Source organism: Dasypus novemcinctus, chromosome 16 (assembly GCF_030445035.2).
Source record: "Dasypus novemcinctus isolate mDasNov1 chromosome 16, mDasNov1.1.hap2, whole genome shotgun sequence".
Lineage (NCBI taxonomy): Eukaryota > Metazoa > Chordata > Mammalia > Cingulata > Dasypodidae > Dasypus > Dasypus novemcinctus.
The window spans coordinates 42106131-42129518 of record NC_080688.1 but is presented as its reverse complement, the minus strand read 5'-3'; the positions used below and the strand labels follow the sequence as shown (position 1 = coordinate 42129518).

General features: G+C 39.4%; 1 protein-coding gene and 1 pseudogene across 1 annotated transcript in view; both read left to right on the top strand.

Annotated features, from left to right (window-relative positions):
* The window catches only part of KCTD1 (potassium channel tetramerization domain containing 1), a 101237-nt gene that overhangs the window by 5830 nt on the left and 72019 nt on the right, over positions 1-23388 (top strand).
* LOC111765743 (small nucleolar RNA U13) lies at positions 938-1031 on the top strand (annotated as a pseudogene).

Below are 23388 nucleotides of genomic sequence, written 5' to 3'. Positions count from 1 at the left end.
GAAGGAATATTTGATCTGCTTAACAGAAAAAAAACATGAAGTTTATGTATTGAAATAATCACTGAAGTCCTATTTTCAGTTTGGAGATTAGGGAGGAGAGAAACTTTTCCTCTTAAAGATGGGATCATTCTAAAAACATGAAAGGACGCATGTTTACCAGCTCTAGCAAATGTCACAGGACTATTTTATAATGGTTATTTGAAGCTATTAAGATTAACTGCCTTGTTTGAAACAGATATTTCCCTGATTTTTAATGATTAGTTTGTGACACCATTTCTTTTTCCACTGCAAGAATGTTTATTTTCCTTTATGGAAAGTTCAGATTGGTGGAGAAACTAAATGTCATTTACATAAGTATGTAGCTTTTTTCATCCATTCAGGAAACAGTTACTGAGCACCTACTATTTTTACTTTTGTACTAGGAACCTTTAAAATGAATCACTTTTCTACTTGGCAAGTTAGTCTCATTGGCAAGAATTGGGTTTCATTAAATATTTAAAGTAAATAAAAATAAAGTTGAAAGGTATACTCAGTGTTTTTGCAACAGTCATTTCCAGTTATAATTGATATCAACCCACACCAAGTGTCAGTTCACTGTCTAGTCAGTCTGATCCACGAAATAGTATAAGGACTATTTGCTGCCAAACAAGAAAGTAGATCCCATTCTAAAACTAAATCTTTGCTTCACCCTGAATTTAAAAGCTGGCTTCCCAAACAGATGTCCTCTGGCAGCTAACCTCTCGTCATTGCCCATAGATTCCAAACAGGAAGAGCGCCATCTTTTCAAAGGGCCCCTGGTTGGATGTGGGATCACCTAGGCAGGGTCTCACCTAGGCCAATGTCAGTCAAAGCCCCATTTCATTGATGAAATGAAAGTTGAGCTTTGAGTTAGCTTTAAGTGTCTTTTTAAACTGCCATTTCAAATGTAGAATCATCGATCCTTTTGTGGACCATGAGCATATTAAGCGGGTTTTCATGCATTTGTGTGAGCTGCGCCTTGTTACCACATTGGCACCCTTACCCCTCTGATGTGAGATTAAAAGAAAAAAAGCAGAATCAGTATAGGAGTCCCTGTATGCTAACCTGTGTTGAAAATCTTAGGATAACATGAAACTAGGAAGTTGTGTGTCTGTCATATGCTAGAACTTCTATGTCTAGAACCTATTTGCCATTCATTGCGTTATACCTGGTAGTCAAGATGTTTTTTGAAGACTTCTTTGGAGACTTTGGATAGGGGAAGGGGAATTAATTGGCCCAGTAAGGGATATGAAGATTGGTAAAGCAAAATGAAAGAAAATATAGGTTTACAGTTTGAAACATTGCCCTGGCACACCTTTTAATTTAACCTTACTGGAGTTCTAAAGGTGCTCAGTGTCTCCTTACTATGTCCTACAGAGAGAAGCGGCATTCAATCTTAGCCCGGAGTAGGAGTGGGCAGAGGATCTGCAAGTTAGCAGAGTGATAATCTTAAAATTGAAGAAATTCTCTGCTTGATACATGAACATCATAGTGGAAGCAGGTGAACTTCAAAGTTTTGGGCTCTGTAAACTTATTTTTAATAAATTTTTTATATATTTTTAAAGATACATAGATCATATAAAATGTTACATTACAAAAATATAAGAGGATCCCATATATCACCACACTGCCCCCTCCCCCCCGCCCCATCACCAAATTCTTTCATCAGTGTGGCACATTCATTGCCATTGATAAATACATTTTGGGGCACTTCTGCACAGTGTGGATTATAGTTTGCATTGTAGTTTACACTCTCTCCCAGTCCATTCAGTGGGTTATGGCAGGATATATGATGTCCTACATCTGTCCCTGCGATATCATTGAGGACAACTCCGAGTCCTGAAAATGCCCCCACATCACATCTCTTCTTCCCTCTCCTTGCCCTCAGCAACTCCCATGGCCACTGTCTTCCTATCAGTGATACATGTAAACTTCTTTTAGTTTGTCTGCTATTCTCCTTTAAGAGAGGATTAATATCAGGGCTTTATAACAGAGAATGGACTTCTACAGGGTCTAGAAATAAATGAGTGTTTAGCTGTTTGAAATTCCTCAGTGTAACAAGGGCTATGGGTTGTGATGAAATCGGAATATGAGGTTGCCCGTATCTAATGCCCATGGCTGGCTGTAAACTGGATTAGAGACTGTGTTGTACTCATTAGTAATATAGGAGCCTGCACCTCATGAGACGTGTTTTAAATTTTCAGCAACTCTCCAAGTCTTTCATCCAATGCTTTCTTCCTTTCTTTTAGCTTATACTTTAAGAACCAGATGGAACCTTTTCTTTCCTCCTGAAAAACAGACATTTCTATATAGCAGCAAACTTTCACTAGGGACCTGATAATTTTCATTTATAGAATGTCCTAAATTTAGCCCAAGTCTTAGTAACAGAATTTTTAGAAACAATGGAAGTAGGAGATGCTCAATGAACAATAGTACTGTAAGTCCAGAGTGTTGAGCTTTAATTGGAGTTTTCATCACATTTGCAACTCTTCCATGTTTGCAGTTTGTTTTCAGGCTGGGTATTCATAATTTCAGCCTCGGGGCACTTCCTTTTATGGGAGACCCTCTGTGCATTGAGATTGGTGATCTGTGGATTAACTGCAAACAGTTCAGTTCCTGCTCCCTCTCCGGGCAGTGATAGGTTTTTGGTGTTTTGTTTTTTAATCCTGTGGAGTGGACAGTCCCAAAGGTGAGGATGGTGCAGGCCTCAAATGGGAAGTCCATTTGTTAAACCCTGGAAAACTGAGAGGACCGGGAACTTGCTGGAGCAGCTGTTATTCCCCCTCCACAGGCCCCCCCTCCCCATGTTCCACCCCATCTCGTGCCATCCAGTTTTCACACAGCTATAGAACCAATTACATAGCAAAATCTCCTCTACAATGCAAACTGTCCCTGGGAGTGTCTGGGCTCCATCCATCACACCGTGAATTACTGTTTTCCTCTGGTGGTCCAGCCCCGAACCTTGGAAGATGGGCGTTTTGATCTGGTCCTGGAAGAAGGGGATAAAAATGTGCTCCCTGAAAGGAGTAGCAGATTTATGGGAGCTTTAGCTTCTGGGAAAGAAGGAGAGGGGTTTTAAGAGGAATGTTAAAAAGATGGCAGGAACAAATATTGCTTCCTTTGTGAGTAATCCACTTAGTAAATGAGAACGCCAAGACTAGTCTGGAGGCTTTTAATCATCAATTTGTAGTTTTACTCCCTAGCCCAGATTAACCCAGTTGAGTGCAGTAGCTGACCATCGATTCCCTATCCTTCCTGTCATGACACAAGAAAAATGAATTATTTATTGAACTGGTTTCCATTTGGGCCCTTTCTACCAGGTCCTAGGGACCAAACTAGTAAGTATATTATATATACATCTAATTTAATGTTTGTAGGTTTTTCCACCTTCCCCTTTGACTGTACAATATGTTCATACATATATTATGTATATATATATACACACACATATATCCATATACATTTGGTGCTTGAAAAAGCTATCCATTTTGTTAATGTACTCTGAGAAATAAGTGTCTAGGACAAATTTATTGAGCTTCTGTTTAATTCTGATACCTAAACTTGCTGTGGAGTTTGACATAGTTTTAACTACATGACAGAAATGAAATATTAAACATTCCTAGCTGTTACAGATCAGCCAGTGGAGTATGAGACTAAAGTTTAATGAACTCTAGTATGAATGAAGGGAGCTGTGGGTGGGGAAAGGGGTCACAAGGCTCTCTCTTCAGTGGGCTGCAGTCTGCAGAGACAAACATGATTCATTCATTAGTGCTTTGGTATAAAATGGCATAGCCACTAACTGATTCTGTAGTTACAGAGTATTATCAGTTATAATTACCAAAAGGTACTGAAGGCTTTAAAGTTGTTCACCAGCTGATAACATCTATATCACCTAGTATCTTGCTGGAAATACAGTTTTGCCACCCTCCTAATTCCTCCCCCCTCACCCCCAATCAACATCTGCATTTTAAAGATTGCTGTGCTGTTTATGCATACTTAGTTGTTGAGCAGTGTGGTCTCCCGTTTAGTCTTCACATAGCCTTTACAGAGTTAGGATTATTTCCATTTTACAAAGAAAAAAATTAAGGTTTGCAGATGTTGAGTAAGTAACTGCTGGGAGTTGAACCCAAACCTATCTGATTCCAGAGGAGAGAACTTGTCAAAACACAGCCTTAAAAAGTAACGACATGATTACACAGAGAACACAAATGACTGCTTCCAACTAATAGCATTCTTCCATTTTGCTGGGAGTGGTCAGTGACCTTTGCTGGGTCTGGGGACGGTAAGGAGGTCTTTGAGAAGCTGTATCACTTTGGTTAAGAGCCCACTCCAGAGTCAGACTCCCTGAACCAAATCTCGTCTCTGCCCAGAACCTCCCTCTGCTTTAGCTTCCTCCTGGATCACACGGGGATGATAGTAATAGCTATATCGGAGGGTTGTCAGCGTTAACTGAGCTACTATTTGAAAAGTGCTAAAAATATGAGTACGATACAAATGTTTGCTCTCTTTTATTATCTTAGCACAGGACGTTTTCCATTGGAAAAAATGCCGATCTTTGCAATGACATCTCAGTCTTCAATTTTTCTCTTGGAAGTGGGTTATCCACGCGCTGCTCAGGGCTCCCCACCATTTCTTCTTCTGGCGTTTCCATATACTCTGCCAGTAGCACTTGCATTGGGCTCCTGGTGGATGTCACCTTTCATGGCCACCTCTATTCTCGCTCATCCGGGCGGTCCTCCCTCTCTTGCTTACCTCAAAAGGGTTTTGACCAGCTCATCCGTGTGAATGCTTTGCCCCAAAGCCTTTGTCTCTCCTCTGCTTTTCTTTCAGACTTGCACGTGGTACTGTTGCCCAGGCAGGATTTATCTCCACACCTTCTAGATTGACTCTACAAGACCTCCCTGTTTCTCTTACGGAAACTTGGAAATTTTTAAGGGCTGAATGGGAGGTGGGGATGGAGGTGGAGCTGCCTGGTGGAATTGTTACCCAGACTCCAGCAGATTTACAAAAATTGGCTTAGAATGAAATCATCAGTTTTTTGGGAATGGTATGGGATGAAGAGAGTAGTCATTCTGCTGAAAGTCTGTTACAGCAATAACTTTTGTAAATCTTCTAATTCCTTATTTGTGGTCCTGTGGCCAGATTCTATGTTCGAGTTTTTGCATTTCTTAATGCATAATTGGACTGTAATTTTATAATCCATGATTTCTGTCTTGGAGACTGTATATAAATCAATAGAGGTTCCAGAGGCATGCTAATACATGTTTTGAAAAGACTGCAGTATCAGAGTAACTGGTTGGTGTTTTGATGCAATATCACTGACCATTTAATGACCTTTTGTGACTTGTTTGTTTGTTTGATAAACTAAAATAGAAATGATTGATATGATGATACAGAGATTTATTGGTTCTAATTTAACTTGCCTTTCAAATAGTCACAGTATTCAGCAAAGTTCATGGGCTTTTAGAATAGTATATTTTATTAAGCCTGCTCATCTGGAATGAGCTAGCTTCTATTTTATGATACTCTTTTTGATAAAACAGTATCTAAATTGATTAAAGTACATTTTCCTCTCCAACAAATATTTCAATTCTTTTTACTCCAGAAGAAAGACTTGCAGAATGTTTATTTTTAAGTGGATTGAGGTAGTAGTTTGCAATATTACTGTGGAAACGTACAGATCTGAATAAAAGTATAACAAGAACTTTAGAAAACTGATGATGATGCTAGCTTCATTTCTTTCCCTGTCAACCCAGTGTTCTTTCACATGTTAATGTGTCATAATTAACAGTAGATTATTCACAGTGCTGGTGGTTGTACTGTTTCCAGAATCATTTTTAGGGCAGGGGTGGTTAAGTTACAGGACTATTTCTCAAGTTTTATTTTACTTTATTTTTTAACTTTCAAAGAGGATCATGGTATAATAGAATCCCATCCCATCCCTTACTTGCTGCCTCAAGTGATGTTCTGTAGTACACCTCTTGGAATGGGAGCCATAATCAAAGAAGAAAAGGAAAACGAAGGAGAATGCTGTACAGAAAGGCTTTGAAAGGGTTTATTAATTAAAGCATTTATTGAGCGCTTACTGTGTGCAAGGGTAGGAACTTGGAGGTGAGGAATAACTTAGAAATATTTAAGAGAAGCCGCTCTGGAGAAGCTACAATGGGAATACCTACGGCAAGTCAAAAGGAGGACCGCGGATGGAGCTGAAGAGAAAGGTCTTATATCATTCGATGACTTTCACAAGTAAACACCGGAGAGCAAATGCTGTGTATCAGGAGCCAAGAAACGTGCCCACAGGTGGTCTGACCAAACATTAAATGTTACAAGTGTGTAAAGCAAATGTGAAAACTCAAAAAAATAAAATATTACCACATCGAAAATTTAAGTCTTTTTTTTGCCTCTGACATTGCAGACCTCTTGGGAGAGCCTTACTGACCCAGCATTTTAGATGTCACAGACACAAAGCCCCTCTTAACATTTGTCTTGTTGATGAGGCACATTTTAAAAAAATGATAGAGTATTTATGCAGTAACCCAAAGAAGCAGGGAACCGGCACTGTGCCACATTTTACATTTCAGCTGCAACCCTTTGATGGTTACAAGCCTGGCCTCTTTGGTACCTAGCATTATTTCTTTCATATCTTTTGTCTGTGGGACCATACTGTGAATAAGCAATTAATAAGTGACATGTGAGTAGTGCTTTACAATTTACAGGACTTTCCTATACTTGAAATCCATTCTCCTGACACTTTGATGGGACATGTCCTAGTTAGACCTGGAGATACAGATAAAATCTCTGTCTCACAAGGGAAGCAGATGAGTAAGCAGAAGAGTAAACCCTGAGCACATGCTAAGTCTTGGGGTTCTCTACATGGGGACATAAGCCAGTGGAGGGTGGAGGATGGGCACTGGGATTCTACTCATTCTACAGATGAGGGTTGCTGACCCTCGGAGTTTAAAAAAGTTCCCAAGTTCACCCAGCTACCTAGTAGCAAATTTAAGGTTCCTGTTCAAACTCCGGGTCCCAGACTCTTTAAGTGGTACTTTTTATAGCTATAATTTAGAGCTGAAGTTACAAAAGTGGTATACTTAGGCCTTAGAGGAAAGGAAGAAAAGACACAAAACACAAGTGTATGGATGGATGTGTCTTTTAAAAATGGAAAGAATCTCAGTGTGAACAGCTTTTGCAGCTTCAGGAAAATAAAAAGGAACATTCTGGAATAGGGTGAAATGGAATGGCCCAGTCTTCTAAATGTCAGCACACGCCAGAGACTCCGGTGGCTGAAAGCTTTATTTTCTCAGTACAGAGTGGAGCTAGCTCCCTGTGGAGGCCTCAGCAGCGTTGGGTGCTGCCTGGCTCTCTCTGGGGGGCTGCAGCTTGCTGGGACCAGGTCCTGCCTCTCTGTGCTGCTTTATCTGCCCCGTTTGGCAGCTGAGGACTTGCTCCCCCAAGGCTTTCAATCTTTTCCACTTCACTCAGACCACTCAATTGAAAGAAAAAATGAACACAGTTCTGATGCAGAGTTATAACTAGTAAAAAGAACCAATAAAAATGACTATAAAGTGCTTGACAAATAGAAAATGTTTAATAACACTAAGGCGCTTTATAGGGCAAGGGTTTACCTCTTGGCACAGGATGACAGGCATTCCCTGCCGAGGCTTCTTCCTGTGCCGCTGCCCTTGGCAGCCACTTCTTGCCCAGCCAGAATGGTGGAGCGAAACTGACTCTTTTGTCGCGTAATCACCTGACTTATCTTACTGTTAGAACATGGTTGGGAAATGACAACTACAGACATGTAGCCCTTTCGTTGCTGACAACAGAAAACAAGGGATAAAGGACACTGGTCACGGGGTGTAGAAAGGAGAACCAGACAGTGAAAAAGCACACACACGTAACGTAATGTGGAGGTAAGTGGCTGAGGGACTTCCCAATGTGAAGAACGTCAGTTTGGAACAAAACTCGTATTTTTCTATCAGTTCTGATGGAACTACCAAATTAAGGTTGTGTATGTTATTTATCCGAATGGCCTTAGGCAAGCTACTTAAACTTTCTAAGTTTTACTTTCTCATCTGTAAAATGGAGATAATGTGAATACTATTGTTATTACCAGCCTACAGTAAGTGCTCAATAAATGATAGCTTTAAAATTTTTCTGTTGGTTAGAGATTATTGACAGGAAAAGTAGGGGGATTACAGCTTACAGCCAGTCTTCAATATTTTAAAGATAAGCAAAGGATTACAAAAAATCACAAAATATTCACAAACACAGGTGAAAGAATGGAAATATATATATATATATAAACAGAAAACCCACAACTATAGTAAGGATAAAATAATGATAAAGGCAAATAAAAAGAACAGAGTTTAGAAACAGATGGATATTAAATTCTAGGTATCCCAGGTTTTTGACCACAGTAGTCACATGACTCACTAAAATATAAAAATAAAGTTATAAATCCTCAAATGTTTATTCTCTGTTCATTTATATTTATACTGTGAAGAGGATCATTTAAGTAAACTTAACAAAATGTTTAAAGGATTGATTTTTGGGCTGAGTAATTTTAAATTAAAAAAAATGGAAATGACAACAAATATTGACAGTGTAAGTCTTCAGTGTTCAATGAAGTTATCTGTCTCTTTAAAAAATAATTTTATCAGAATTATAAGCAGTGAATTAATGGATAGGTCTGTTTTTACTGATATTTCCATTAGAATGCTGTGATGCCAAGAAAGCATATTCTAAATTCCAATAAAAATCATCTTAATCATCTAGAATATAGAACTAGGATCTTTTTAAACTTTTATCATTAAAAATGGCATGCATGATCAGATAATACTACGTTGCAGATTTTTAAAATAACAATTTAAAGATAGTCTCAGGGCTACTTTGGAATCAGAAAAGAGCTCATCCAGATGCAATAGAGTATAAATCTTTCTGGCAAAATACTACATTTAACAGTGATGCTATTTGTGTTAAAGTGTTCAATTGTTAGTGATTGTCATTCTCTTAACCTCTTTTTCCTAACTGCCCAAAATAAAATACTTGCTTAATTGGCATAAATCATCAAAGGATTCACATTTTAAGCTTAATTTGGTTTATACTAACCTGTCTGAAGTCGGTAAACATTATCTGCATCATAAAGTAGGAACTGCAATTAGATTATTAGCCTTCAGTGCATTGCCTGGTAACAGGCTACAAAGCCCTGAAGAATTCATTCCCATGGTCAACCCAATAAGTAACATTTGTGTGTAATAGGCTCTTGTAAACTGTATACATGATTCCGTTTAATCCTCCTAACAGTTCTAGAGGCTAGAGAGGGTAAATGACTTGCCTTAGTAAGCAAGGTAGTGAGTGGCAAACCTAGGACCATATCCCAGGTCTCTCACTTAAACATTCATTCAGCAAATACCTATTGACCACCTACTATGTGCCAGTCACTGAGGATATAGTGAAACAAGATGGGGAAGGGCCCATTGAGTTCACATTCAAGTGAGAGAGAGGCATTAAAACCATTGGGTTCACATACAACCTCTTCAGTGTGTATGGCTTGCTTCTGTGTGGGTGGTGCTTCTCCAACTGATGGGTCCTCCTGGAGTCCAGAGAAGCCCAGGGCAGATGGAGCTGGAACTGCCCTCATCCATTCTTCCATATAAAAGGTGGTCCCTGTTGGATAAACCATAATAGGTTTAGAGTTTCCCTGATTAAATTAGAGGAAGGATGGTAAACGATATAGAATGGGTGTTAGCATAGGTCTTTCTTAATATCAGATCAGGGAACACATCTGACCATCTCAACCTGTTGTTAGGTGAGGAAATGGAGGCCCAGAGAGATTGAGTGGCTGAATCTGGCCCAGAGTCAGGAGATGATCTAGACTCAGAGATTGGTCATCTCTTCTTTGGTTGACAAAGCCTCCTCCCCTCCCTTGCTAGATTATATGCAGCCTTTATGTACGATTGTATGATACTTGAGTCAATTGATCCCACCCTGGGTGGTTCTCTCATGCCACCCAAAAGCTGGGTATGTCTTTTTCTCAGATACACTTTTGCTCACACTGCCAAACTGCTATATGTCGTAAAAACTGTGCCTTTCTCCCCCATCAAGTAAAAGAAAGCTACTAAGGCACTGTGGTGAAATAAAAAGAAAATATTAACATAGGAAGGCACTTGTTAAAGAAATGCTTAATCAGTATTGAAGAAATGTGAACAGAGCCTGAGGAAACTTTTGGGATACCATTAAGTGTACCAATATATACATTGTGGGAGTCACAGAAGAAGGAAGAAAGGGCAGATATGCAAAGAAATAATAGCTGAAAACTTCCCAAATTTAATAAAAGACAGAAGATAAACACCCAGGACACTCAACAAACTCTAAACAGGATAAACCCAAATAGATGCATGTTGCACAATATTTTAATCAAACTGTTGATTGCCAGAGTTAAAGTGAAAATTCTGAAAGCCACAAGAGAGAAGCAATATGTTACATATACGGGAGCCCCAATGAGATTAATTGCTGATTTCTTGGTGAAATTGTGGAGAAACCATGGAGGCGAGAAGGCAGTGGTATGACTTATTTAAAGTGCTGAAAGCAAAAAATTGCCAACCAAGAATTCTATATATATCCAGCAAAAATGTCTTTTAAGTATGAGGGAGAGATTAAGATATTCCCAGATAAACAAAAGTTGAGGGAGTTTGTCACCACTAGACCAGCTCTGAAAAATCGGCTAAGGAGAGTTCTGCAGGTTGAGGAAATAACACTTTACAATAAATAGAAGCCAAAGAAAAAGTAAAAAACTCCAGTGATGTGCTTTCATCAGTTGTAACAAATGTTCCACACCAATGCAAGGCATAAATAATAGGGTGGTACATAGGAATCCTATTTTTATGCATGATTGCTCAGTAAACCCACAACTTCTCTAATAAAGAAAAAAAAACCCACCTCTGGTGAGGGTAAATGACATGGGTAAATAGAAATGCCAGTACTTTTGTGTTTTTGGTTTGTAACTCTGCTTTTTACTTCCTACAGGATCTAAAAGGCAAATTCATAAAACGTAATGATACTTCAGTGATTTGGGACTCATAATGTATAAACATGGGATTTGTGACAAGAACTACATAAAGAAGGGGGACAGAAGGGTGTGGGAACATAGTTTGTGTATATAATTGAAGTTAAGGTGGTATAAAAGCAAACAAGATTGTTATAAATTTAGGATGTTAATTTAAGTCCCATGATAACTACAAAGAATATATCAGAGAGTATGCAAGCTCATAGAGTAGAGACATTAGTGGACAGGTTGCCAGGGGAATGGGGAGTCAATGCAAAACGGGTATAGGGTTTCTGTTTGGGGAGATGGGAAAGTCTTAGCGTGACAATATTGTGAATGTGATTAATTCCATTGAATGGTATGCTTGGGAGTGGTTAAATTGGGAAAGTTTATGTTGTATATATGTTCTTGCAGTTAAAAAAGAAAAGAAGCAAAAAGAAAGCAATGATAGAGGCAGTGACAATTAAATGCAATACATGATCCAAGGTGAGATCTAGCAAAGGAGGAGAAAAGGCCCAAAGGCACATTATTGGGACATATGAAAAATTGGAATGTAAATATAAACTGTAAGCTTTATATCAATGTCCAGTTTCTTGAACTTGATAACTGCACTTAATGTGGTTACATAAGTGACTACCCTTGTTCTTTGGAAATGTATGCATCAGTATTAAATGTTGGAGGAGTACTCTGAACACTCAAATGTTCAGAAAATGTATTGATTAATAGACAGTTGGATGGGTGAATGGATGGATGGATGGAAAGATAAATGATATGGTCCATGTGGCAAAATATTAAAATTGGTAGATCTGGGTATCTGGGGGTGGTGGTTAGAGATATGTTGGAGTTCTCTGTATGGTTTTTGTATTATTTTTGTAACTGTCCTGCAAGTTTGAAAGTATTTCAATCTAATAAGTTGAAAAATTAAAATTGAAAAAAAAGCCCCAAAGCTGAGTGAAAAATAAGTTGCAAGCATATTACAATAATAATAATAAATACACAGGGAAAATTTTGTCTTAGAGCTTCGTCCTTGATGTGAATTCAGATATTGGGTTAGGCTGTTTAAAGTTAAACATAGCTTAATAATCTTCGTAGTGTCTGTTGCCATTTCTAGTTAGGGTTTGTATGGTTTAAGGATTTATATGTGTGTGTATATATACATATATATTTTTTACAATATTCTATTTAATGTAATTCATAAGGTAATGTATTTGACATAATGTTTTTCAACCTGTGGTTTAAATTTTCTAATTGATGTGTGCTCTTTGATTTTTTCACATGCTGTGTGCAGAGTAGTTCTTCAATAAATAATATTTGAATATTTTTAAGAGTGAGAATTAGTATTTTCACATTTTGTGTTCACTCTACTCTTTAAATAAGGTCTGTTTCTGAAGGGCAGGGGCGTTGTCTCTTTTGGTCGCTGCTGTGTTCTCAGTGCCTGGCTCAGTGCTTGGCACTTATTAGGTGTTCAAAAGGTATTTGTAGAAACAAATAAAAATATTTTATATTAACATTTTTTTAAGGTTAATTTGTAATCTTTGCCATTTTAGATTTGAGCAGAAAGGATCTAGATGCTTTACCCTCATTGGTTAACATGAAACTAATTCCTTAGCTGTAACGGTTAAAAAGAAAAAGCTCCTCCACTAGCACATAAAGGAAAACAAGCACCTTGCCTTAAATACCAGTTGCCCTTGTGTACCTGACCCTGATCTGTCCCTTGAATGACCAGGCAATTAAGACAGTACAGTCAAGTTCTATCCTGTATACTTTGTTTTCTTCTGTTCCTGTCTTAGAACACAAGGAACCACATGTACCCAAGTGAATCACCAGCTGAGATAAAATTGGTGGCCGCAATGCTGTCCTCTGCAGGCGTGGGCCTGGCTGGCAGGTTGTGTCTGCTAAGGGACGAGGGTGTGCCAGGATGAAGATGGTCTTGTCCCATTGACAGCGCTCCTGGATTTTCAGTCTCTTCTGAGTGGTAGGGCTCTACCCCAGACCTACTCATAATTTCTTTCCTTTCCTTTTTTCCTTTCCCGGTAGCCCTCATTTCCCCTCCCTTTCCTGACTTAACCTCCAACCGCATAGAACTAACTTAAAATCTAAGAGGAAACCCTTGATAAAAGTACACATTTGATTTCACAGAATGACCCAATATGTATTTGCTCAATTTATAAGAGCTGAACAGTGCAAGACTGAGAATTTCTTAGGGAGAAAACTCCCAACTCTGGGGGTCATTGTTATTATTTGGGTTTAGGGAAACATGTAAAAGGAACTCTAGACATTGCTTTGAAAAAGCAAGCAAATAAATATCAACCCGGTGAATAAATATTTGTGCTGTTGTCCGTTTTCATTCCCTTAATAGAATGAACACACAGGTGCACGCTTTTTCCGTAGAAGAAAGAGGCCAGAGAAGGGCCTGAATCTTTGTTTATGGCCTCTCTATCTACCTTGTTGTTTTGTTTGTTTTTCTGGTGGTGGTATTTCTTCGCATCTGCTTCTTGTTCTCCTAGATTTAATTTCAGTTACCATTAGGATATGTCATATACTGTATTAGGAAATATCAACGACTGGTATTACTAATCTCATTTTACTTTAATGGGATTTGATCATGGACTTCAGTCACCTTTTTGGTCATTCATAATTACAGAAAATAAAATCAATATTCTCAAGGTTATTTAATACCATTTAGGAATTCGTGTTCTTTTCTGGCTTAGGCATAACCTCCATGGGCTATGTTTTCTTTTAAATTTAAAGAATATGGTCAGAGAAGCAAAAGTACAGTTAATAAAAGTATATAAACCTACCTGTCTGTTTCTCTTTCTTCTTAGTAGTTTTCTTTAATTGGTCTATTTCTCTTGGTTCTTATTCTCCTTTGGGCTTTACTCTTTGTTTTCACTTTCAAGGGGTGCAGAGAGAACAAATTAGGGACAAAGAACTTTGAACTGAAATAAGTGTAGACAGGGAAATACATGAACAAAGGCCATGAGACAGGAAAGAGAGCATGGAACATTCCAGAATATTCCAGAACTGAAGTTCATGGGCTTGGAGCATAGGGTTTGAAGAGGAAGTGGTGAGAGAGAATGCAAGTGCTGAAGCCATGTTAAAGGTTTTAAACCTCATTTTTTGGGCAGGTAGCGTTAGATTTGCTTTATTTTGATTTTGGTTTTGTTTTTTATTTTTTAAATCTCTCTGCAGTTGAAGTGTGAACCCTGAATTGCAGAGGAACTAGATCAAGAAGAAGGTGAGAAGACAGATGGATCAGAGATACACTTGGGAAGTAGAAACCACAGGATGTGGAGGTTGATATTAGGGGAAAGTTCAGAAAGTCCCACAGATTTTTGGCATAAAGACAAGGCCAATGGTGGAGCTATATATCTTCCTTACTGATCATATGATCCTATACCTAGAAAATCTCCCCAAAATCAACAACAAAGCTAATAGAGCTAATAAATCCAGCAGAGTGGCGAGGTAAAAAATTAATATGCAAAAGTCAGTAGCATTTCTATACACTACTAAGAAGGAACCTGAGGACAAAGTCAGGAAGAGAGTTCCATTTATAATAGTGACTAAACGAATCAAATATTTAGGGATAAACTTAACAAAGGACATAAAGAACTTATATTCAGAAAACTGGAAAATATTGCTAAAAGAAACCAAAATATTGCTAAAAGAAACCAAAGAAAATATTGCTAAAAGAAACTAAATAAATGGAAGGACATTCCATGTTCATGGATTTAAGACTAAATATCACTGACATCAATTCAACCCAAATTGATTTGCAGATTCAGTGCAATCCCAATGAAACTTATTCAACCTTTTTGCAGAAGTGGAAAATCCAATCATCAAATTTATTTGAAAGAGTAAAGGGTCCTGAATAACCAAAAATATCTTTTAAAAGAAGAATAAAGTTGGAGGACTCTTACTTCCTGATTTTCAAGCATATTACCTAGCTACAGTGGTCCAAACAGCATGGTACTGGCATAAAGGTAGACATATTAACCCATGGAATCAAGTTGAGAGTTCAGAAATAGATCCTCACATCTATGATCAAATGCTTTTGACCAGGCTGTCATACCCACCAAGCTGAGTCAGAACCATCTGTTCAACAAATGGTGCTGGGAGAACTGGATATCCATAGTCAAAAGGAAGAAAGAGGATCCCTATTTCACACATAACACAAAAGTTAAGTCAAAGTAGATCAAAGACCTCAATATAAAAGCTAGAACATAAAACTAGAAGAAAATGTAAGGAAACATCTTCAAGATTTTGTGGTAGGTAGTGTTTTCTTAAACCTTACACCCAAAGCATGAGCAATGAAAGACAAAAATAGGTAACTGAAGCCTTTTCAAAATTAACACTTTTGTGTTTCAAATGACTTTGTCTGGAAAGTGAAAAGGCAGCCTACTCAATGGGAGAAAATATGTGATAAGAGTTTGATTTCCATGTCATATAAAGAGACCATTTAATGATAAAAAGACAAGCAATCCAATTAAAAAAATGGGCCAAAGATGTGAGTAGACATTTTTCCAAAAAGGAAATACACATGGCCAAAAATGACATGAAAGATATTCAGCATCACTAGTTGTTAGGGAAATGCAAATCAAAATTATGTATTTCACATCTTACGGAATAGCCATTATTTTTTTAAAAAACCAAAAACCAAAAAACTACAAGTGCTGGGGAGAATGTGGGAAAATGGGAACAGTCCTTCACTGTTGGTGGGAATGCAGAATGGTGCAGCCTCTATAGAATATAGTTTGGCAGTTCCTCAGGAGCTTTATTTAGATCTACCATATCATCTAGCCATCCTGCTACTAGGAATATACTCAGAAGAATGAAAGAAAGGACATGGTGTTTGTACACCAATGTTTATAGTGGCATTATTCACAATTTTGGCAAAAAGATGGAAACAACCCAAATGTCTATCAAGCAATGAATGGATAAACAAAATGTGGTGTATACATACAAGGGATTATTATTATTTAGCTGTAAGAAGAAATGAAGTTGGAATACATATAACAACTTTGATGAACCTTGAGGACAGTATGTTGAGTGAAATAAGCCAGACTTAAAAGGACAAATATTGTATGGTTTCACTAAAATGAGCTAAACATGAGTAAACTTATGGAGTTAAACTCCAGTGTACAGGTTACTAGAATGTAGAATGAAGGTTGAGAAGGGGGAGCTGATGCTGAATGTATGTAGAATGTTTAATAAGGGGGATTGTAAAAGTGTAGAAATGGATAGAGTTGATGGTAACATTAAAGTGAGTATAAGTAGCACTACTAATTTATAGATATGGCTATGGCTACAAAGGGTAGATGAAAGACATTAATGTCAATTGAAAGAATACAAGAGGATAATCTAAGAACTGTATAACTGAATTTGATGGTAGATGAGGATTATTATTAATAATACAAATACAAGAACGTTCTTCTATGAGCTAGAACAAATGTACATCCCTATTACAAGGTGTTAAGAATATGGTGATATAGGGGAAAGATAAAACTAACGTAATTTATGGCCAGTAGTGAACGGTAATGGAATGTCTTTGTGTCAATAACAAAGAAGGTACTATATCAATGCTAAAGGTCAACAATGGGGCACAGAAGAAGGTATGGGGTTTCTCCTTTTGGAGTAATGAAAATGTTCTAAAATTGGGGGGATGATAGCAAATGCTGTGATGAAACCGAGAGCCACTGAATGTACACTTTTGATGTACTATACAAAGCATAGGACTTTGTAACAGAATGAACCCTGTGGTAGGTGATGGACTGTGGTTAACAGTGCAAATGTGAAAACATTCTCTCATGAACTATAACGAATGTACAAAACTAATACATGGTGTTACCAATAGAGTTGTTTGTAGGGAAAATACACTAAATATAAGCTATGGACTACAGTTAGCAGTCATATTTTGATGATGTTCTTTCATCATTTATAACAAACGTGGCACAACATTGTAAGGTGTTCATCGTGGGGTGGTATATGGGAATCCTCTATGTTATGCTTGATTGTTTTGTGAACACAGCTTCTCTAATTAAAAAAAAGATGGTTTGGAGAGTTAAAGAGTAAAGCATTAGCTTTCAGGGGTCTGCTATTTATTCACTGCTACTTTGTACAGCAAATATACTTGCTTTAAAGCCTAGCAAAAGAGATAATTATAAACTCTGGGCTTCAAACGTGGGGAAAACCCTGAGATGTGCAGGAAGAGTGGGACTGAATTGTTTCTTTATACAGTGTAGTATTCTCAACTACCAAGTCTTTCTTGAACATTTCCTTGGTTTCCAGACGCCTTGGAGGAGACAGAAGGAGTCAAGCTGAAATCCCACTTTTGCTTCACTATGAACCATTGCCTGACTTTGGCCTTTTCTTATGCCGCCTCGATTCCCACTCTAGCCTCATCTCAGTGGTACTCCCCATGGGAAATCACACGTTTATGTGCTAGTTGTATTTCTCTAATACCTATGAAAATACGTTTATCATGACTGAAAAACAATAGTCATCTAAGTCCCACCTCAAATAACCCTGCATCTCCCTAGAGCGGCCTGTTCCACTCCCTGAGAACTGGATCCAGATCACAGGTGCACAGAGTGGGAAGGGGGGCCTCCCAGATTTTTCTTGAATTGCATGAAAGAGTTGAGGTGGAGGGAGGTTCAGCTGCCAGCGAGACGTGGTCTCTCTCCTCCGATTGCTTCCAAGTTCTCAGAAATGCAAGTCACACATACGGGGTCAGTTTCAAGGAAAGACTGCTTCCTTGCTGGTCTCATTTCTTACATTTAAGTGTCACAGTTACATCGTCCTCTGATTTTTTTATTTCACGCAGAGGAAAGTGCTGTCCGAGACTGGCCTCCTGCCAAGAGGAGCTTTGTGAAGTGAGGGCCACAGCCTGGGGGGTGAGTGGGGGACTTAGGAGGACGTAGGTAATTTGTATCTCTCCTACTCGTCATTAAACATCTCCCACAGTGCTGCGTAGGCTCTGGCCATGCTACTGACCTGGGCCCTGGATTAGAGTCTAAAAGGGGAATAGCTAACTTACAGAAATGAGTAATTGTTGTCAGTATTCTACAGGAAATGGAATCAAGAAGGCATGACGAGGTCCCTGCTTCACTGGGGCTTCAGGAATGAAATCTCAGCGGTGATGGGGCCAGCCTAGGAAGAGGGTTTCCAGGGACGGCACGTGCAACATCTTGGGAAATAGCAAACTCGTTCAATTTAATTCTGGGGTGAATTGTAGGGAAAGAAGGGGACCAGTCAGCCGGAACCTCGTTGGAGAGGAGTTTGGACTCCATTCAGGAGGTGTGGAAATTGTTGCACGCTGTCTGACACAAAGGAGTCATACCCCCAAACCCAGCCTGGAACCGAAGCAGATTGCAGAGCCGCCGAGAGCACGTGCCTGGGTGCAGTTTTGTGTGTGACCATAAGCAAGTGACAATCTCTAAATTGCGAGCAATCAGTCTTACTTCACAGACCGGGTCTATACCGCGTTTAGCACAGCGCCTGGCTTACTGTAAGCACTGAGTAATGTCAGCTGGTATTACCTTTCTCTTAACTTCTAAGGCTTTCTGAAAATTCCTTCCTGGTAGAAAGAGAGTTACTTGTGAGAACTAAACCAGGATTTTAAAGGTCGGTGTTTTGGGTAATTCTCCTCTGGACCGGACTCATCAAATGAAGGCTCTAGAAGCTGGTATGGGGTGGTGGCTGGGTGTTCCAGGAGAGGTGTATATACATTTAGGGAAATGAGCACTTTTGATATTCAGCATTCTTTTCAGAGAGTTTTTTGGATAGCGCTTATCCAGACACATAAACGGTAAGATTTTAATTTTGTTAGAGGAGGGGTAAAGTGCACATGTGGTTTTGTGCTCTTAGTTTTTTAAATTATTAATTTTTTAAAAAAATTTAACACATGTGCATGTTAAAAATTTTAAAAATACCATGAAAAGTAAGTCTGCCTTCCAGTTCCCCATTTTCCTCCCTAGAGACAACCACTGCTGCATTTTCTAGGGGTCTTTCTACACATTTAGCCTGCATATTCAAACATGTGTACAAATACGTACGGTTTTTGAAAGGTAGGGCTTAAATGTCTGGGTATATGGCAGCTGCTCAAAGGCTTGGAAAAAATAGAACTCTAGAAAGAAGATGGAATAATGTCATGGGAATATTGATCTCTGAGCATTTGTGAATTTTGAGGCTCACCTAAATAATACAGATTATTGCTATGGGAAAAATAAAAGTGATATTGACAGTTAAGTTGAGCTAATTCTACCTGCAGAGACAGAACGTTTTGAAAATAAAATGGGACCTTGAATATTCTCATCTTTTATACAGTGGGGGAATATTTGGAATCTTCTCTCTCTTTCACCTAAGTCGGTGAGTTGGGACCTGTGAGTGCAGCTCCCCCACGCCTTCCCCATGGCAGACACAGGGCAGGCATGGTCCTGTCTCCAGGGACAGGCAGGTCCCCCTGCTGGAAAGCAGGCAGCATGCGCCTGGGGACAGCCAGCATCCTAATTCAGTTGCTCGGTCAGCACCCTGAGGTGGGCTCTGACACGACAGCAGCTGGGTGCTTCCACCGTGATCCCAGGGCATTTGTGTTGGAAGCTACTGCTGTGTTAATATTTGAGAAGCCCCCAAGTTAATGCCAGCATCACTGTCACTAGCTGCCCCCCCCCCCCCCCCCCCCCCCGTAATGCTCCCCATCACCACCATCCTGGCCTAGACTGGCCGTTCTGGAGTCAGGCCTGCAGATTGGAATCTGCTCCCTGCTTGGGAACACACCAGTCAACCCGGAGCATGCTCGGACCCAGAGTCATTTCTGAATGGTGCCAGCTCGCGTTTGTGCATCTAAACCTTAATTGTTGGCCCACAAGCTGCATTTTCCAACCTGCTAGATTTTTTCTTAATTTAAGAAGTAGTCAACAGTAGGTTAAGGGAGGTTCCTCACCACTCTTTTTCCAAACTCAAAAGATTATTAAAGAGTAAGATTTTCATCAACAATACAAGGTAGAATAAGGCTTTCAGAGTTTAATGTCCTTTCACATAATCATCGAATGTGATCCTTAAACAACCTTTTGAAATAGTAAAACATTATTATCCGTGTTTTATAGATGTAAAAATTGAGCCAAATTCTGTGACAAGTTCAGATAGCAAGTAAGTCATTGTCTGCAACAGCATTTCCCCAGAGTGAGTTGGGTGAAATACTGGTCCTACAATGGCACCTAAAAACATAGGGTTCCAGGGGCAGGGAAGGTTGGGAAACAACACCATCTTGGAAACCCTGTAAAAAGGAATCAATTTAACTCTGTTTCCTAAATTTATTCCATCAATAACTCCCTCTCACCACTGCCAACGTGGTGATACCTAGTACCATTATTTCTCAAAGCATCACTGTGAACAAATGTCACGCTGGAGTAATTTTTTTAAAAAAAGCATCTTCCTAGAAAGTTTCCTTGGTTCCTTCCCAGTCTTCCATCCCCCAAGCCCCAGCCCCAGGCAATCGCTCATCTGCTTCCTGCCACTGTACATTAGTTATACCCTTTTTAGAGTTTCAGATAAATGAAATTATACAGTATATATTTTATATCTTCTTTTGTATCTTCTATATATTTTATATCTTCTTTTGTTTATGTCTGCTGTTAAAGCAAACCATGAATCCACAGGTATCTAGTATGGAAGTTTTTAATAACTTTAAATCCAGCCCTTAAAATTCCAATTTTAACCATTTTCAAGTATATAGTTATAACATATTAGGCTACCACCACCAACATCCATTACCCAAACATTTGTATAATCTCAAACAAAAACTGTGTACCTATTAAGGATAGAGCACAATGTTGGTAGATCTTTAAAAAAACATATATATATATATATATATATGTTTCCATAGTATGCTTTTGATCCGACGTTACATACCTCTTACCTCATTAAATCTCCAAGTCAGCCCTGTGAGGTTAGTATTCTTTTCTCCGTTTATGAAAAAGGCAGCTTCTTGTGGCATCTTTTTTTTAAAGTCTTTGATTATTGTTACCTGGAAAATCGGTTTAATTGCAGGAAGTTTAACTTTTGTCAGAATTAAAGCTTCAGAATATCAGAGCATGCCTGTAATGGTGTTTTTAGTGAATTTCACAGGTCGTTATCAAGACTTAATGAGCTAGGGCATGTCAAGTGTAAGTATGGTGCCTAGCAGAGAGTAAGCACCCAAAAGCCGCTCCTCTCATAGGAGACTCCCAGCTGAAGCCCGCTGCAGTTCTGCAGGCAGAAGTCCTCACCCTGTGCTCCTCAGGGCTGGGGGGGCACCCTTCTCCAGGGAAGAGTGGGCTTGGCAGAGGGTGGATGGCTCTGCCCCCCTCCACACTCCCTCCCTAACCCCCCACCCCATTCCTGCCAACAGCCCTGCCTTTTTCTGCAGCTCGAGTGTCAGCTTTCCTCTGAAAAGACCAAGTACCAACACGCTGGTCCACACCTAATAAAGGGGACCACTCCACCCAAGGAGTTCTGCCTCTTCATTTTCTGGCAAGGGAAGGGTTAGCGCCTTGGGGCAACAGGGGTGTGCAGTGACACTCAAACCCAGCTCTCCAGCTTCCAGCCTTTAGAAAAGGAAACCAGGATGCTGCGTGCCAAACACTGAGGTATTGAATGTAGGACCAGTGCAAAGCAGGGACTGTTCTTACTGGTCTCAGTATCTTTAGTGCCAGCCAAGCTGGAGTAAAGTTTATAGGCATAAATTGAAAGTCAGTAATCTCACAACTTCTTGTTTGGGACATATTAAACATTTCAGAGTGAAAATACGGTGATGCCATCTTTTGAGCAGTTATTTTTAGTTATTTTCTAAATTTAGTTTGTAACATTTTCCTCATCCCTTATCCCTCATATCACTCAGTTAGCATGTATGTTGACCTGCTCCTCTGACTACTAAATCTCCAAATTATCTTCACATAAATCTTGAAGAGGTAATAATTTCAGGCTTAAGTGGCTACTAAACAGCAAGAATTATACTTAATAACATCTCTAGAGATACCTGAGGTCTTCTGTTGTGGAGTCTTAACAAATACAAATAACCATCAATAATTTAGGTAGAATATCATCTGACTTCATCTGGTTTACAAGGGTACACAGGGATCCAGTTCTCTCTGGGAAGATGGGAAGTGCATGAGCTAACAGGTGCTGGTCCTGGCAGCTAGGTCAGTGCCCAGTGCCGGCTTGGGACTTGTCAGCCGAGGGGCCTGAGCAAGCCCCTCCCTGAAGCACTGTAGCCTCAGTTTCCCTTTTTTGGGAAATAGTCTGGGACCATGAACCCGCACTTTTCCAGCTCTGAATTCATTTGCTATTCATTATCAAAATGTTGCTACGCAATTCTCTTTTAGACCTACTAGCTCAAATGTGATCCTATGTTGCAGGATTAACATTGATTTAGTTACATGTTTCATCAGAGGAAGTGAGGAAGTACTCGTGCTAATTAGAACAGGTACAGTGAATAGGCTCATGCTGAAGCTGTCTCAAGATGGAATTGAATTGATTTTGATGCTTTCTTACAGATTTTTTAAAGAATATTTATTTTTATTTATTTCTCCCCCCTGCCCTCATTGTCTGCTCTCCGTGCCCGTTCGCTGTGTGTTCTTCTGTGTCCGCTTGCATTCTTGTCAGCGGCACCAGAAATCTATATCTCTTTTTGTTGTATCATCCTGCTGCATCAGCTCTCCGTGTGTGCAGCGCCACTCCTGCGCAGGCTGCGCTTTTTTCGCGTGGGGCGGCTCTCCTTATGGGGCGCACTCCTTGCACGTGGGGCTCCCCTGTGTGGGGGACACCCCTGCGTGGCACGGCACTCCTTGCGCACACATCAGCGCTGAGCGTGAGCTAGCTCACCACACGGCCAGGAGGCCCTGGGTTTGAACCCTGGACCTCCTGTATGGTAGGCGGACACTCCATCATTTGAGCCAGATCTGCTACCCCAGATTTTTAAATTAGGTCACACATGGCAGGAATTGGCTCTGAAGATACAGACTTTTACCTCAAGCAGTCACAGTCAGTCTCCACATTTGTTATCTTTTACATTTTACCTCTCAAATATGCTGATGTTATCTCCCTCTTTATTATAAGTGTATTATAACTTTTGAGAGCAAAATGGTGATCACTGCTTAATTTGCTTAACATTTTAGTTCCTGTATACCAAGAACAGTGAACAGGTTGTCATTAGCAGATAAAATAATTAAGTGATGCTATTTGTTTTGAGTCTTATTTTATATAAATGGTTGTGGGAACATTAATACTCAGTTCATTATCTCCAAATCATGATAGGCCAGGAAGTTAAGTGCCATTATTATTAATGTCAT